This window comes from Bombina bombina, chromosome 1 (genome assembly GCF_027579735.1).
Source record: "Bombina bombina isolate aBomBom1 chromosome 1, aBomBom1.pri, whole genome shotgun sequence".
NCBI classification, from domain to species: domain Eukaryota; kingdom Metazoa; phylum Chordata; class Amphibia; order Anura; family Bombinatoridae; genus Bombina; species Bombina bombina.
This window is the reverse complement of record NC_069499.1, coordinates 1,179,189,185-1,179,208,202: the sequence shown is the minus strand read 5'-3', so window position 1 is coordinate 1,179,208,202 and position 19,018 is coordinate 1,179,189,185. Positions and strand designations below refer to the sequence as shown.

At 37.4% G+C, this 19,018-nt stretch overlaps 1 protein-coding gene across 3 annotated transcripts in view; it reads right to left on the bottom strand.

The window, feature by feature from the left end:
* TANC2 (tetratricopeptide repeat, ankyrin repeat and coiled-coil containing 2) overlaps nucleotides 1-19,018 on the bottom strand; it is a 785,323-nt gene that overhangs the window by 740,538 nt on the left and 25,767 nt on the right. The window contains exon 1 of one of the 3 annotated variants that reach the window (XM_053699765.1): nucleotides 13,617-13,893. The exons of 1 other annotated variant lie outside the window; for it this stretch is intronic. The gene's annotated coding sequence lies outside the window, so the exon portion shown is untranslated. Of the gene's footprint in view, nucleotides 1-13,616; nucleotides 13,894-19,018 lie in introns of those variants that run through there. One more of the 3 variants, XM_053699775.1, reaches the window with a different exon arrangement.

The window sequence follows — 19,018 nt, the reverse complement described above, 5'->3', positions numbered from 1 at the left end:
CACACACACACACATTTCTTTCATGTAATTGGCAAGAGTCCATGAGCTAGTGACGCATGGGATATACATTCCTACCAGGAGGGGCAAAGTTTCCCAAACCTCAATGCCTATAAATACACCCCTCACCACACCCACAATTCAGTTTTACAAACTTTGCCTCCTATGGAGGTGGTGAAGTAAGTTTGTGCTAAGATTTCTACGTTGACATGCGCTTCTCAGCATTTTGAAGCCCAATTCCTCTCAGAGTACAGCGAATGTCAGAGGGACGTGGAGAGTATCACCTATTGAAAGGAAAATCATTGCAAACGGGGGTCTTTTTCATAGGTTCTCTGTTATCGGTCGTAGAGATTCATCTCCTACCTCCCTTTTCAGATCGACGATATACTCTCATATTCCATTACCTCTACTGATAACTATTTCAGTACTGGTTTGGCTATCTGCTATATGTGGTTGGGTGTTTTTGGGTAAGTATGTTTTTATTACTTAAGACACTCTCAGCTATGGTTTTGGCACTTTATGAATTTATATTAAGTTCTAAATATATGTATTGTACTTATATTTGCCATGAGTCAGGTTCATGTATTTCCTTTTGCAGATTGTCAGTTTCATATTTGGAGAAAGTTAATATTAAGAAATATTTTTTTCTTACCTGGCGTTTAGTCTTTTTTTTCAATTGACTACTCTGTTTCAAATTGCGGACTGACTTAGGCTCGCGGGTGCGCCAAATGCTACACTTTGTGTCATTCTTGGCGCGAGAATTTTTTGGCGTGAAAGGCACGTCCGTTGACGCAAGTTAGTCATTTCCGGCGTCGTAATCGACGCAGAGGTTTCACACAGGGTTGTGTCATTAGTGACGCAGTGTGTCATTTCCAGACATGGTTGGCGCCAAAAAAAATTTAAGTTACGTTGTGCGTCATACTTGGCACCAAACTTTTTTCATTATTTATTTGCCCCATTGCCGTTTGCCTCTTTCTATGTCAGAGGGTTATGCTATTTGCATTTTTCCCATTCCTAAAACTGTCATATAAGGAAATTGATAATTTTGCTTTATATGTTGTTTTTTCTTTTACTTACTGCAAGATGTCTCAATCTGATCCTGCCTCAGAAGTATCTATTGGAACTTTGCTGCCTGACATCAGTTCTACCAAAGCGAAGTGCATTTGTTGTAAAATTGTGGAGATTATATCTCCTAATGTCATTTGTATTAGTTGCCATGATAAACTTTTACATGCAGATAGTGTGTCCATCAGTAATAGTACATTGCCGGTTGCAGTTCCTTTAACTTCCAATGTACATGATATACCTATGAATTTTAAAGAAATTGTTACTGATTCTATTCAGAAGGCTTTGTCTGCATTTCCGCCTTCTAATAAGCATAAGAGGTCTTTTAAAACTTCTCATAAAGTTGATGAAAATTCAAATGACAGACAGCATAATTAATTATCCACCTCTGATGGGGATCTATCTGATTCAGAAGATCTTTCCTAAGATATGGACACTGACAAATCTACTTATTTATTTAAAATGGAGTATATGAATTCTTTGTTAAAAGAAGTGTTAATTACTTTGGATATTGAGGAAGCTAGTCCTCTTGATATAAAAACCAGCAAACGTTTAAATTCTGTTTTTAAACCTCCTGTGGTTACTCCAGAGGTTTTTCCTATTCCTGATGCTATTTATGATATGATTTCTAAGTAATGGAATAAGCCGAGTACTCCTTTTAATCCTTCTGCAAGGTTTAAAAAAATTGTATCCTTTACCAGCAATTTCAATAGAGTTTTGGGAAAAGATCCACAAAGTTGATGGGGCTATTTCTACTATTTCTACTCTTGCTAAACGAACCACTATTTCTATGGAAGATAGTTTTATCTAAGGAAAGCCTATTTATATTCAGGTCATCTTCTTAGGCCTGCAATTTCTTTGGCCGATGTTGCAGCTGCTTCAACTTTTTGGTTGGAGAATTTAGCGCAACAAGAATTGGATTCTGACTTATATAGCATTGTTCGTTTACTACAGCATGCTAATCATTTTATTTGTGATGCAATTTTTGATATTATCAAAATTGATGTTAGATCCATGTCTTTAGCTATTTTAGCTAGAAGAGCTTTGTGGCTTAAATCTTGGAATGCTGATATGACATCTAAGTGTAGATTATTATCTCTTTCCAAGGTAATAATTTATTTGGTTCTCAGTTGGATTCTATTATTTTAACTGTTACTGGGGGGGAGGGAGTTTTTTTGCCTAAGGATAAAATAACCTATGGGTAAATCTAAAGCTTCTAATCGTTTTCGTTCCTTTTGTCAAAATAAGGAACAAAAACCTAATCTTTCCCCCAAGGAAACTGTTTCCAATTGGAAGCCTTCCTCAAATTGGAATAAATCCAAGCCTTTTAAGAAACCAAAGTCAGCCTGTACGTCCACATGAAGGTGCGGCTCTCATTCCAGCTCAGCTGGTAGGGGGCAGATTAAGGTTTTTCAAAGATGTTTGGGCAAATTCCTTCCAAAATCAATGGATTCAGAGCATTGTCTCTCAGGGGTACCGAATAGGATTCAGAGTAAGACCTCCTGTGAGAAGATTTTTTCTCTCACGCATCCCAGTAAATCCAGTAAAAGCTCAGGCTTTCCTGTAGTGCGTTTCAGACCTGGAGGTTTCAGGGGTAATCATGCCGGTTCCATTTCAGGAACAAGGTCTGGAGTTTTATTCAAATCTATTCATTGTCCCAAAGAAAGAAAATTCATTCAGACCAGTTCTGGATCTGAAAATTTTGAATCGTTATGTAAGAGTACCAACTTTCAAGATGGTGACTATAAGGACTATTCTGCCTTTTGTTCAGCAAGGATATTATATGTCTACAATAGACTTGCAGGAGGCTTACCTTCATATTCCGATTCATCCAGAACATTATCAGTTCCTGAGATTCTTTTATCTAGAAAAGCATTACCAATTTGTTGCTCTTCCATTTGGCCTAGCAAAAGCTCCAAGAATCTTTTCAAAGGTTCTGGGTGCCCTACTCTCTGTAATCAGAGAACAGGGTATTGCAGTGTTTCCTTATTTGGACGATATCTTGGTACTAGCTCAGTCTTTACGTTCTGCAGAATCTCACACAAATCAACTAGTGTTGTTTCTTCGGAAACATGGTTGGAGGATTAATTTACCAAAAAGTTTCTTGATTCCTCAGACAAGGGTCACCTTTTTAGGTTTCCAGATAGATTCAGTGTCCATGACTGTCTCTAACAGACAAGAGACATTTAAAATTGGTTGCAGCATGTCGGCACCTTCAGTCTCAGTCATTCCCTTCAGTGGCTATGTGCATGGAAGTTTTAGGCCTCATGACTGCAGCATTGGACGCAACTCCTTTTGCTCGTTTTCACATGAGACCTCTCCAGCTTTGTATGCTGAATCAATGGTGCTGGGTTTATACAAAGATATCACAGTTAATATCCTTAAATCCCAATGTTCGACACTCTCTGACGTGGTGGTTAAATCACCAGCGTTTAGTTCAAGGGGCCTCTTTTATTCGGCTGACCTGGACTGTGATCACAACAGAGGCGAGTCTTTCAGGTTGGGGAGCTGTCTGGGGATCTCTGACAGCACAAGGGGTTTGGAAATCTCAAGAGACGAGATTACCAATCAATATTTTAGAACTCCGTGCAATTCTCAGAGCTCTTCAGTTTTGGCCTCTGTTAAAGAGAGAACTGTTCATTTGTTTTCAGACAGACAATATTACAACGGTGGCATATGTCAATCATCAGGGTGGGACTCACAGTCCCCAAGCTATGAAAGAAGTATCTTGGATACTTGTTTGGGCGGAATCCAGCTCCTGTCTAATTTCTGCGGTTTATATCCCAGGTGTAGACAATTGGGAGGCGGATTATCTCAGCCATCAGACTTTACAGCCAGGGGAGTAGTCTCTCCATCCAGATGTGTTTTCTCAGATTGTTCAGATGTGGGGTCTTCCAGAAAAAGATCTGATGGCTTCTCATCCAAACAAGAAACTTCCCAGATACCTGTCCAGGTCCAGAGATTCTCAGGCGGAAGCAGTGGATGCGCTGACACTTCCTTGGTGTTATCAACCTGCTTATATCTTCCCGCCTCTAGTTCTTCTTCCAAGAGTGATCTCCAAAATCATCATGGAACAATAATTTGTGTTGCTGGTTGCTCCAGCATGGCCACACAGGTTTTTAGTATGCGGATCTTGTTCTGATGTCCAGTTGCCAACCTTGGCCACTTCCGTTAAGGCCGGACCTACTGTCTCAAGGTCCGTTTTTCCATCAGGATTTTAAATCATTAAATTTGAAGGTATGGAAATTGAACGCTTAGTGCCAAGTCATAGAGGTTTCTCTGACTCTGTGATTAATACTATGTTACAAGCTTGTAAATCTGTATCTAGGAAGATTTATTATCGAGTTTGGAAGACTTACATTTCATGGTGTTCTTCTCATAAAATTCTCCTGGCATTCTTTTAGAATTCCTAGAATTCTACAGTTTCTTCAGGATGGTTTGGATAAAGGTTTGTCTGCAAGTACTTTGAAGGGACAAATCTCTGCTCTTTCTGTTCTATTTCACAGAAAGATTGCTACTCTTCCTGATATTCACTGTTTTGTTCAGGCTTTAGTTCGTATTAAGCCTGTCATTAAATCAATTTCTCCTCCTTGGAGTCTTAATTTGGTGTTGAGGACATTACAGGCTCCTCCATTTGAGCCTATGCACTCTTTGGACATTAAACTACTTTCTTGGAAAGTGTTGTTCCTTTTGGTCATCTCTTCTGCTAGAAGAGTTTCTGCTCTTTCTTGTGAATCTCCTTTTCGGATTTTTCATCAGGATAAGGCAGTTTTGCGGACTTCATTTAAGTTCTTACCAAAAGTTGTGAATTCTAACAACATTAGCAGAGAAATTGTTGTCCCTTCCTTGTGTCCTAATCCTAAGAATTCTTTGGAAAAATCCTTACATTCTTTGGATGTGCTGAGAACTTTGAAATATTATGTTGAAGCTACTAAAGATTTCAGAAAGACTTTGTCTATTTGTTATATAGTCTGGTTCTAGGAAAGGTCAAAAGGCTTCTGCTATTTCCTTGGCTTCTTGGTTAAAGCTTTGGATTCATCAAGCTTATTTAGAGTCGGGTCAGGCCCCGCCTCAGAGAATTACAGCTCATTCTACTAGATCAGTCTCCACTTCGTGGGCTTTTAAGAATGAAGCTTCAGTTGATCAGATTTGCAAAGCGGCGACTTGGTCCTCTTTGCATACATTTACTAAATTCTACCGTTTTGATGTATTTGCTTTTTCAGAAGCAGTTTTTGGTAGAAAAGTTCTTCAGGCAGCTGTTTCGGTTTGATTCTTCTGCTGATGTTTTCTTTTTTTCATGAGAATAACTTAAATTTTGGGTTGTGGATTAATTTTTCAGCATATGGCTGTTTATTTGTATCCCTTCCTCTCTAGTGACTCTTGCGTGGAGTTCCACATCTTGGGTATTTGATATCCCATATGTCACTAGCTCATGGACTCTTGCCAATTACATGAAAGAAAACATAATTTATGTAAGAACTTACCTGATAAATTAATTTCTTTCATATTGGCAAGAGTCCATGAGGCCCACCCTTTTCTTATGGAGGTTATGATTTTTTTTGTATAAAGCACAATTATTTCCAGATTCCTTTGTTGATGCTTTTAACTCCTTTCTTTATCACCCCACTACTTGGCTATTCGTTAAACTGAATTGTGGGTGTGGTGAGGGGTGTATTTATAGGCATTTTGAGGTTTGGGAAACTTTGCCCCTCCTGGTAGGATTGTATATCCCATATGTCACTAGTTCATGGACTCTTGCCAATATGAAAGAAATGAATTTATCAGGTAAGTTCTTACATTAATTATGTTTTTAAAAAAAAAGAAAATTTGGTTTTCGGCCAAGGACATCCTGAATTTTCGGTTCAGAATTTTATTTTCGGTGCATCCCTATTTAAATTGGACGACAGATCATAGAGGTGAAAAGTTCAAAATGTTCACAGATTCTAAAACTATTCAGGAGGCCAGGGCATTTGGAAAATGGTCTAACATCTTATGTAAGTGTTAACAACATGCCATTTAAACAATATTGACATGATGTCATAATACAGTTTATGCATGCAAACTTACAGTAATTTTATATTATTTTTTATACATAGTACCATCAGAAAGATAGTACAGTACTGTAATCAGATAGGTAATAGTTGCCCATAAATATAGATTAGCTTGTTTTTCTAATTCTAAAATGCAAATAATAAAGACGTAGTCAAAGACTGTGACTGGCCTGGAACAATGGTAATTTTTTTTTCTTTATTAACTTTTTATTGATTGTTATAAAAAAAAATACATATACATACATTTTATATATATATATATATACACACATACACACACATACACACATAATATTTTATATATATCAGATTTACATGTAAATAACATCTGATACATTGAATTGTTTAAGTCCAATAGTAAATCTGAACGTTGAGTAAAGTTCTTCTTAGCCAACAGTCTTCTACTTCAAAGATGCAGGATGCACATCAATAGTATTTCCGGAATATTCCAATTTTAATAAATAAAAATTATACTAAATACAAAAACAATAACATTTATCTGTACTGTTTAAGTTACTGTAGATGCTACAACAATACTCTGAAATTAGAGCTAATATGTCTACCATCTTTTGTACAGGGGTGTGGATATTTCTGGCGTTATCCTCGTAAAACCAATATCTCCATATGATTGATGTATTTTCATTATATTTCGTCAAATGCACATTATGTGGACTCCAGCAATAATATACGTATCGATGCCCCACATAAGATTCACAATAAAATATCACTGCCTGATATACATCTAATTTTCCAGAAAAAAAAATGGTAATTTGTAATATTTTTTAAAAATATTAATGAAAAAGTCTGTATTTTTGATTAGTTCTGGATTTTTGAATTTTCGGTTTGGGGATGTTTACCAGTATTACATTTTTTTCCGTATTTGTTGCACAAATTATTTTTTAAAAATGGACAATCTAGTCAAAATTAAACTTTTATAATTCAGACAGGGCATGTCCTTTTAAACAACTTTCCAATTTACTAAACCAAATTTGCTTTGTTCTTTTGGTATTCTTAGTTAAAAGCTGAACCTAGGTAAGCTCATGTGCTAATTTCTAAGCCCTTGAAGGCCACCTCTTATCTGAATGTATTTGACAGTTTTTCACAGCTTGAAGGCGTTAGCTCATGTGTGCCATATAGATAACATTGTGCTCGCGCCTGTGGAATTACTTAAAATGCAAGTCTGTCAAAAGAACTGAAATAAGGGGCAGTCTGCAGATGCTTAGATACAAGGTTACCACAGAGGTAAAAAAGTATATTAATATAACCATGCTGGTTATGCAAAACTGGGTAATGGGTAATAAAGGGATTATCTATCTTTTTAAACAATAACAATTCTAGGAGTAGACTGTTCATTTAAATCAGTATATGTTAAATTATGCAGTTAATTTGTGCTTTGTACAGCTTGAAGTGATGGTAAACTTAATGAATCTGCACAATAGCATTATAAATGTTGTTATACTTTAAAAAAAATAAAAATAAAAATTATGAATTAAACTTCCCAATAAAGCTTCTATTACCGCTATTGTCTCCATATTTCTCATCTTATTCCTCTGCCCAGTGCCGATGTCCCTTTTTTTTTTTGTTATATTTTTTTTGCAAATATCCAATTGATTTGTGTGATTTAGGCGCCCAACTTGCTAGACACAACGCACCCTTGGAGTTAATGTGCATGCGCTTTTATTTTGGCATGCTCTCCGACTCAGTGAGTGTTCATGGCGGATAACGCATGCGCTGTCTGATCAACACGGAATCCCTGCTTACATCACTAACCTAAGAGACTGAAGTGTAAGCAGCAGTCCTCAGAAAGAGCCGGGGGGTGCTTATTAACTAAAAGTAAGTATACAGTATATTTAAAAGGACAAATTTATTATGCATAAATGGAAAGTAATCAGATAGCTCATGCGCTAAGTATTTTGCTGCAGAAAATACTTAGCCCATGCGCTATCCGAGTAAGTGTAACACCGAAGGACGCCAGCAGGCGAGGGTTATGATTGTAGGATGTAAGAAAGTGACACAAAAAAAGGGTATGAAAATAGACGGGTGGAGGAACAGCAGCACGATTTAAAAAGCTTCAGTGTTATTATACTGTTACACACAAACACACACATATTACACGGAACTGATGAATGAAAGTGCCATTCATATGCAACATAGGGTATCCACATAGTTTACCATCACTTTAAATTATAAAAAAAAAAAAAAAAAAAAAAAAAAAAGACAGCAATTTTACTTAGGATACAAATAAGAATGTATGAAATATGTGAAGTAAACATGATAATTTTACCATCACTTTAAGTAGCATTTATAAATAACAGAAAATGTTAGAATATTGCAAAGTATTAGCGTGCCCCCGCACAACTACTTCATAATTCTACCTCGCTAGCAAAACTTTCTGTGGAGAACACTGCTGCACTACTGACATTTTCAGTAAATGGGATAGTTTCCAAAGGCAAAAGTAGCTAATCCAAACATCAAAATAAAAGTAAATACACTATTTGTAATCAAGTTAATACACTCCAGTAAGTAAAATGAATTGTTGAAAACACATTAAAAAGGGAAGAATTACAGTACAGTGCCCTTTTATTGCGTTTCCATTGACTTGTTATACCAGTCACCCAGTATTACATATATGGGATATTGCTCCTATAAGTTAATTACTGAATTTGTAAAAGCGGATTTTACTCATTGAAACCACCCTGGGCCTTTACGGAGGGTAGACCTACTTATATTATTATCTCTCACTCTCTATAAATTAAACGCTAATACTTAGGTAATTAATTTTTTTTTCTGGGTGTTGATGATTTTAATGAGCAAAAATAAGACAATTCAATTGTAAGAATAAATCTAAAGGAAACATGTCTTATACATACAGTTTTATGCAACTAGTATAACAAGTCATTAAGGGGAAAAATATAGTACAGCATCCCTTTAAAATTAGACTTTTTAATACTGCTTAAAAGGGACATCAACAATCAAAAAATATATTTCGCGATTCAAAGAGAATACAATTTAAAACAACATTCAAATTTACTTCTATTATCTAATTTGCTTCATTCTTTAGATATCATTTGTAGAATAAATAGCAATGTACATGGGTGAGCCAATCACACCAGGCATCTATGTGCTGCCACCAATCAGCAGCTACTGAGCCTATTTAGATATACTTTTCAGAAAAGGATATCAAGAAAATGAAGCAAATTAGATAATAGAAGTAAATTGGAAAGTTGTTTAAAATTGTATGCTCTTTCTAAATCATGGAAGAAAAAAAATGTGGGTTTATGGTCTCTTTAACCCCTTAATGACCGAGGACGTGCAGGGTACGTCCTCAAAAAAAAGGCAGTTAATGCCTGAGAACGTACCCTGCACGTCCTCGGTTTGGAAAGCAGCTGGAAGCGATCCTGCTCGCTTCCAGCTGCTTTCCGGTTATTGCAGTGATGCCTCGATATCGAGGCATCCTGCAATAACCATTTGTAGCCATCCGGTGCAGAGAGAGCCACTCTGTGGCCCTCTCTGCACCGGACATTAACGGCTACGTTCGTTGGTGGGTGGGAGCCGGTATGGGAGGTGGGTGGCGGCCATCGATGGCCTTTGTGATGCGGAGGGGGGCGGGATCGGGGGCGGGGACGACCGGGGGGACGCGCACGGACGCGTGCGCGTGCACGGGGAGGCCGGGCGGGCGCGTGCACGGGGAGGGAGCGGGTGGGAACCACTACCTACAGAAAATGTTTATGTTAGAAGTGGGGATCAAAGGGGTTAATATGGTTTTTTTTGGTGATCGGTTTGGCTGGTGGGGTATTGGACTGTGGGGGGGAAGCTACACTACAGAAACAAAAAGTAAAACATAAAAAATAAAACATTTTTATTTGCAAACTGGGTACTGGCAGACAGCTGCCAGTACCCAAGATGGCCCCAATAAGGCAGAGGGGGAGTGTTAGGGAGCTATTTTGGGGGGATCAGGGAGGTTGGGGGCTAAGGGGGGACCCTACATAGCAGCATATGTAAATATGCTTAAAAAAAATTTTTTTTTTTTTATACCTTTTATTTTAGTACTGGCAGACTTTCTGCCAGTACTTAAGATGGCGGAGACAATTGTGGGGTGGGGGAGGGAAGAGTGCTGTTTGGGAGGGATCAGGGGGTGGGATGTGTCAGGTGGGAGTCTGATCTCTACACTAAAGCTAAAATTAACCCTGCAAGCTCCCTACAAACTACCTAATTAACCCCTTCACTGCTGGCCATAATACACATGTGATGCGCAGCAGCATTTAGCGGCCTTATAATTACCAAAAAGCAACGCCAAAGCCATATATGTCTGCTATTTATGAACAAAGGGGATCCCAGAGAAGCATTTAAAACCATTTGTGCCATAATTGCACAAGCTGTTTGTAAATAATTTTAGTGAAAAACCTAAAGTTTGAAAAAGTGAACAATTTTTTTTTATTTGATTGCTTTTGGCGGTGAAATGGTGGCATGAAATATACCAAAATGGGCCTAGATCAATACTTGGGGTTGTCTACTACACTACACTAGAGCTAAAATTAACCCTAGAAGCTCCCTACATGCTCCCTAATTAACCCATTCACTGCTGGGCATAATACACGGTTGGTGCACAGTGGCATTTAGCAGCCTTCTAATTACCAAAAAGCAAAGCCAAAGCCATATATGTCTGCTATTTATGAACAAAGGGGATCCCAGAGAAGCATTTACAACCATTTATTCCATAATTTCATGAGTTGTTTGTAAATAATTTCAGTGAGAAACCTAAAGTTTGTGAAAAAATTTGTGAAAAAGTAAAATAATTTTTTTATTTGATCGCATTCGGCGGTGAAATGGTGCCATGAAATATACCAAAATGGGCCTAGATCAATACTTTGGGATGTCTTCTAAAAAAAAATATATACATGTCAATGGATATTCAGAGATTCCTGAAAGATATTAGTGTCCCAATGTAACTAGCGCTAATTTTGAAAAAAAGTGGTTTGGAAATGGCAAAGTGCTACTTGTACTTATAGCCCTATAACTTGCAAAAAAAGTAAAGAACATGTAAACATTGGGTATTTCTAAACTCAGGACAAAATTTAGAAACTATTTAGCATGGGTGTTTTTTGGTGGTTGTAGATGTGTAACAGATTTTGGGGGTCAAAGTTAGAAAAAGTGTGTTTTTTTCCATTTTTTCCTCATATTTTATAATATTTTTTATAGTAAATTATAAGATATGATGAAAATAATGGTATATTTTGAAAGTCCATTTAATGGCGAGAAAAACGGTATATAATATGTGTGGGTACAGTAAATGAGTAAGAGGAAAATTACAGCTAAACACAAACACCACAAAAATGTAAAAATAGCCTTGGTCCCAAACGGACAGAAAATGGAAAAGTGCTGTGGTCATTAAGGGGTTAAAGGGACACTGAACCCAAATTTTTTCTTTCGTGATTCAGATACAGCATGACATTTTAAGCAACTTTTTAATTTACTCCTATTATCAAATTTTCTTCATTCTCTTGGTATCTTTATTTGAAATGCAAGAATCTAAGTTTAAATGTCGGCCCATTTTTGGTGAACAGCCTGGGTTGTCCTTGCTGATTGGTGGATAAATTCATCCACCAATAAAAAAGTGCTATCCAGAGTTCTGAACCCAAAAATAAACTTAGATGCCTCCTTTTTAAAAAAAGATAGCAAGAGAACGAAGAAAAAATTATAATAGTTGTAAATTAGAAAGTTGCTTAAAATTGCATGCTCTATCTAAATCACAAAAGAAAAAATTTGGGTTCAGTGTCCCTTTAATTTCTCGTTTTTATGTCCATACACAGCTCACAAGGCTAAATATTAGAAAACCCTGATATATATCAAATATACCAGGGTTTGACAAACTTTAAAGGACCATTCAAGTAGAATTACATAATAAACAAATGCATGATAGCAATACAATGCAGTTACTCTGAATTTCAGTAGTTTTTTTCTGGCAAATTTCAAAGTTACTTCCATTTTTCCCACCCCTGTACCATGTGACAGCCATTAGCGAATCTCAAACGAATATACATACATACTGTGATTCAGATAGAGCTCCTAATATTTTAGCTCCTCATTTTGTACAGATTATTCTAATATATTACTATTAAAAGTGGATCCTGACAATTTCATGACTGCCTCCTCAGAATTTTGGGTAAGCTCTGAAGTGCCACATAAATGTGTCGACCCTAGCACTCACATCCATACTGTATGTAATGTGACAGTTATTCCTACATGCCATCTACTCTCTCAAAAACAAATTTTTAATTTAAAAATGCAACAACAAATCTCAATAACCAAATTTGTAATAACATCAGTGAGCACAACAAGTTATTACTCCAAAATTATCAACTAGAGTATCACACAAAATTAAGTCATATGCCTAATGGGGCAGCATATCATTCTCTAAGCAAAAATTACAAACTTTGCTGCAAGATTTAGAATATGAATTATAGGCCACTCCTCCTCAGGTCAGTCTGAAATGTAAACAAAGAGAGTCACTCGCTAGCAAGCTCATGCCTGATTGTCCCTGTCAGCTATATTGCCTCTTAGTGGCAATAATTCCTATAAAAAGTAATTAATTTGGTCAATGACATGATGCACACACATAAGATCTAGAAAATAGTCTAAAAAGGGGGGGGGGGGCAAGATTCCACAAGCTGTGAAAATACAAATTGGAGGGACCTTTGTAACCTCTCCACTTTTCCCTTTATAGAGACACAAACAAATATTATTCATAGCTATATATGCACACACATTATAAATATTTAAAGTGGTCATATACATGGGCATCTAGGGTTGTGGACTGGCAATTGCACACTCTGAAACCAGCTATTCCACCATTACTTTAGCTCCCACAAACTTCACTGCCCTGTAAGTTTTTTTTGGGGGGGGTTACACATCCAGGATTCTAGCCAGGGCATGGAAATATGTAAATGAGAAGTATTAGGTATTTTAAAAACATAAAGAGAGGACTGACTAAGTAGTATAAGAAGAGGTCCACCACCACCAGTATCATTGCACACACTGGATAATTAGACCTGTCATCATCTTTGTTACTATCAACAAACTTTATAGTGTATAACCAACCTGCCAGAACCCCTGTTACACCCAAGAATACCACGGAGTATTATACATTTATAGCAGTAAGTCATATACTGATAGAAGGGAAGTTATATTACAATCAATTTGATCACAAGTAACTACACTAAGGGCAGATTGGGTTGTCATGACAACTGCCGCACACCTTTCTGGTTAAGGTGTATACAGTGCATACATTGGATTATACACATATTTGTTGAAGGTACTGTTGTGTTATTAAAAATAGCTTTTTACTTCATTCAGTTATGAGAGTGCATGTTCTATATCATATGGCGGCTAAGTACATGTAAAACAAAAAACTACTACTGCAGGCAGCTAACAGTATATATATATATATATATATATATATATATATATATATATAACACATTTATGAACAAACACAAAACTCACCGAATATTGTAGTATACATGTCCCTAGCTTGCAATGCACTTCATATACACGGGAAAATCGCGGTATTTGTGTGTAATGATTTATAAGGGATCAGTTTTACACCCCCGTGTAACGAGCAGAAGCCTGCGGCAATCCGGTTTCTGATCACATTTCACAAGACACAGTGCGCCATTTACCAGTAAGGTCTGTTAACCACTTTGCTGATAGAACTGACCACAATGCATTCCGTAGCAACCCGTTACTGGCATGTAAAGGGTTAATGGCTCCCTCAGTTTAGTTACATGACATCATCTTTACGACTGCAGGCTTGAGAAGCGGCAGGTGTCAGCTGCCAATGATGATCCTGCCCCTCCCCCACTCGGGAGCGGAATAAAAAGGGGCGATGATTGCGTAAGTTATATTAGTTCAGTCAGTGTGTGAGCTCGCCATGCTGGAAGACCCTAGAGTTTACACACAATGGCACGCAGAGCCTGCATAGGCCTTACCTTGCACAGAGTGGCCGGGCGTAACTCGTTGGGCCACTACGATTGCCCTCCATGCACTGCAAGAATGCTGCTGGACACAGGAATAAAATATGTTCACTCTCTTGGACTGCGTTCCCTCCCTCGCTGCTCCCTACACCTGTTTTGAATAATTCAGTCAGGAAACAATGGGACCCATTTAATGCAAATTCTCTGTACGCCGCAGAATTCTGGCATCTCTGCAGGCACTGTACTACATGTGCATAAAATGACACACGGGGATCTGGGTCGTGGGACATGATGTAACATTACATGCCCACTAAGGCACCAAGAGGTTAACATATGTGACTACATATTTGTATACAACTATGTATAACATTCTAAGTGTGTGTATATGTTAATATATATAAACATATAGTTTTTTATGACCATGCTTTCTACAGATACTGTATAATTCATTTGTAGGTATCTGATGTTTACAGATATAATGCAGTAGAAGGTAGGTACTTTCTACAGATATAATCCATTTGTGGGTATCTGATGTTTACAGATATAATTCATTTGTAGGTATCTTAAAGGGACATAACCCACATTTTTTTCTTTCATGATTTAGAAAGAGTATGCAATTTTAAACAACTTTCTAATTTACTTCTATTATCCAATTTGTTTTATTCTCTTGATATTATTTGCTGAAAATCATATCTAGATAGGCTCAGTAGCTGCTGATTGGTTGCTGCACTTAGAAACCTCGTGTGATTAGCTCACCCTTGTGCATTGCTTTTTCTTCAACTAAGGATATCTAAAAAATGAAGCAAAATAAATAATAGAAGTAAATTGTAACGTTGTTTACATTTGTATTCTCTATCTGAATTATGAAAGATTTTTTTTGGGTTTAGTGTCCCTTTAAATAGTTTAATGGTTTTCAAAATTGTTTTTGTTCTTTGCTTAAAATATTAAGCAAGTATATGATGTATGCTGATTAAATAAAAATATGCATCATTCACCCCAGGGCCTATTTATTGGGCACATCATGCAACTAATTTTACTGTACACCCTGCTGACAACATTTCTGATATGTATGTTTCTACACAGATTATGTGAATTGTATATACTTTTTTACCCATCTGCCAAGGTCTTCTGTAGCTCCCAGTGAAGTTACTCAATTCCAATTATGTAATCAGTGATGAATCTAATGACATCATCAGTGGCTGTCAGCTGGGACACTGGGAGCTGCAGAAGAACTTATTAAGGGCAGCTTCCCCTGCTTCCATAACTCTGCATTGTCAAAAAATAAATACAAAATTAAACTTGTTATAAAGCCTCCCTAGTTGGGGAGGACAGGGATCTCTGCGAGTATACTATTACTGGGATGTCAGAAACAGCATAGGTCTCCATATGACAAACAGACAGATATTTAGACTGGGTTTAATTTATCAATCAAGGGCGGACAAAGGTGTACATATTTGCCCCTGTCCACCCCAGCTCTCCTCTGGCTGGCAGCAATCCGCTGCCGGAACTTAAAATTGAACACAAGCGCTATTTTATGCTTACATGCAATTCCCACCCTTCACACACACAGCCAATCACACGCAGGCAGGAGCTGTCAATCTCCCCCCCGGTCAGACTAGAACAGGGATTTAGAAATTCTCCACCTAAGAGCATTTTGCAGAAGGAGGCGGCCACTCACGGCATTCATCCCTTTTCAGAGTCAGATTTCTTATTGTGAAAGTGCAACTCGCTAAGATCTGAATTTGGTCTGCTACTTCATGAGTGGTTAGTGATCCCATGACAATTGTGTGTAGGAGCCCTGCCCCTCCCCTTAATGTCCTTTTAAGTTGTCAAAATGTAAAAATCTTTACAGGTCCCTATTTGATAATCTCTGCTGAAGCCAATTAGGGACAGATATGTGGCAGGGTTAGGTGTATGGAGCCTGCATGTGCTCTTCCAGTTGTCAAAATACAAACACTATCACTGTCTCTTTACTATACATAAATATTATATATTACAATTTCAAAGTGTTCAGTGTCTGTTTAGCAAGTTGAATGTATGACACACAGAATGCATTTAAGATATAAACAACACATTCTAGAATCGAGCAGCAAAACCAGGAAGCAAGTGTTTGATGTCTTTGAAAATTGAAAGCTGCTCTTCTATGTTCCAAGTATGCATTGCAAATAGGGCACAAGATTGGTGTTTCTGGAGAGAAGAGGTATATTGACTTGTTAACAGCTGTCCTAGTATCTCCAGAAACTGGATTAGCTTCCCAAGGAACTCAACCAGAAAGAGGAGCTAGGTCTGTTTAATCTCATCACTAAATGAGTGTCCAATCTGGGATTTCATTAAACCCTTAAAACATTTTGTGTAATAAGAGAGATCTGGGTACAACTACAGTGCTAAGGTTACTACTCCCCTTGCTATTGATTTTCCTCCTGTGCCTGCAGCTTCAAAGTCATTTTCTTATTTTACCCCCTTATAATTATCAGATATTGAAGCTCTGCATTTTCACACTGGGCACCACCATTTTGGAGCTTATAATTGTTAACTAACTTGTAAATTGTGCAGGAAACTGCACAAATGTAACACTTCTGCTCTCTAGTATGTGAGCTAAACTGAAGTGCAAGGTACATTTGTCAAACAGCCTGCAACATCACTGATCTGTGAAAGTGCTCTGCTTCTGTCACAGGATGCAACAATACGCGTACTACAAGATTGAGGTGCCCAGTATAAAATGCAGAGCTTTACCAGCTGGATTGTTTAGTGAGTTAGAATAAGAGAACGGCTTGGAGGAAAAATAATAGCACTGTGAGTAGTAACTATCCTACTGTAGTTATACTAAGCAGTTTAATGTCTCTTTAAAAGTACTTCTGAATAAGGGCCTGATTATCTAAACCTCACCAGATCAGACCTGTTTTTTTCATGCTGACCCTTGCAAGGGCTGTCCGTGCAAGTGGGGAGAAGTCACTTATAGAAAGTAATGGAGCTTGCTGGAAAGGGACACTTCGCTCCATAAAGCAGTGAGCAGGGGGCGCATTTTAAAAAGTAAATCCTGCAGCCGATATAAATCACATTATGCTGCTTTCTACGTATAGCATTTAACAATAACCTATATTTTCGTATGCATGTGTTTTTCTATTAGGGTTATAAGTATTTTGTGTGTTTTGAGACAAGCTCGCCACCTTTTATTTGGTCGAGAAAAAACTTAGATCTGTAGTGCAAAAATCTTTACTGAATTACGCTGATATTAGAGAGACTATTTTATACACTCACATGGAATGCCCATGTTCAGCCCATTTTACAAAAAAAACAACAATTATGCTTTGTATTTTGTACTTATAAGTACAAAGTTCAGTGTGTTTATGTTTTTCATTAAATATGATTGTTGGTGAAGAATTTTGTTAAGTTTTTTGATGCACTTTAGCAATACAAATTTCCCTGCGTATTTTTGTGTGAATGGTTCAATTATTAGTTTTTGTAAATATAAATTTTATTTTGCACTTTTATAATGTATGCATCTCGTCCCCGTACGAAAATGCAGTATACACCTAGGGTTGCCAGCTCTCCTGCACAAAAATACTGGACAATCTGTCGGTGACTGGGCATGGTGTAAGGTGGGTTCACACATTGCCCCCCTAAAAGATCTACCTCAGACCCCACTCTTGAACCCACAATGTATATTTTTCACAACTGAGCAGCCATTTTACCTCTTTGCTGCCAGTAACACGAGTAAACAAAATTGATTTGACCCTCTTTGACTGCCCCTAACTTATTTTTGCTCCATATTATGTGTAATGTATTTAGGCATATGAGGCCTTTTACATTTAGCTAACATTCATGGATTTAACAAAAAAACTGGACATTAAAGGGGCCGGTATTTTTGTGAAGATTTTATTGGATAGCCTGGTAAAATATTGGACTGTCTGGTTGAAAATGTGACACCTGGCAACCCTATATAAATCCCTTAGAGAGACACCCTGTTTTTAGGGTAAAAGTTGGCTTCAGATCATTCCACCAAGGAAATAGAAAAATTGGTGAACATTCTTTAATTATCTTGCCAGCCTAGACACCATTAAAACATCGGGCCCTGTATGAGAAGATTCCACATAAAATACGTAAGGTCCTTGTCTACATACATGCTGGTTTAAATGGATAGTCTACACTAAAATTGTTATTGTTTAAAAAGATAGATAATGCCTTTACTACCCATTAACCAGCTTTGCACAACCAACATATATTGATATATTAATATAATTTATAACGTTTAAACCTCTAAATTTCTGCCTGTTTCTAAGCCACTATAGACAGCCTCTTAACACTTACTTTTTTATTTGCTTTACACAACAGGAGACTGCTAGTTCATGTGGGCCATATAGCTAACATTGTGTTCACGCCAGAGGAGGATTCATTATGTTATAAATTTGGATTACGTGGACATCTCATAATAATGAGGCTATGGTGGATCTGAGATTTTGAAAGCAGACCCTAATATTCCTAAACTGAGTAGTTGGGGATTATGAAGGTTGATAAATAACTATATCCTTGCACAAATATCTGAATAACAGCACACTTTATCACATTGTTTCCACAGCCTGCCCCCATGCACACCCTAAAGTTCTTTTGTGGGTGTAACTATACTGAGCCCACTATTCTAATCTCACGTTACAGAAATGATAAAGCAGGTGTTGGCCAGTTGGATGGTATAGTTAACCTGGAGCAAGCCTTTATCAGACTCTTAATGGGTTTAAAAGTCTATAGACACATATGCAGTGCAGCAGTAGACTCATTTACTTTAAGGCCATATTTTTAATCTTATTTTACAAGTCCTGGAAAGATTAAACTAGAGTTTAGGTAGTGAGATAAAAATGCTCCCCTATGGGTTTTGTCCAGTTGGGGGGAGTTGCTCTGCTCCTTTATTATCATTGTAATCCTTGCTTAGTAGCTTCA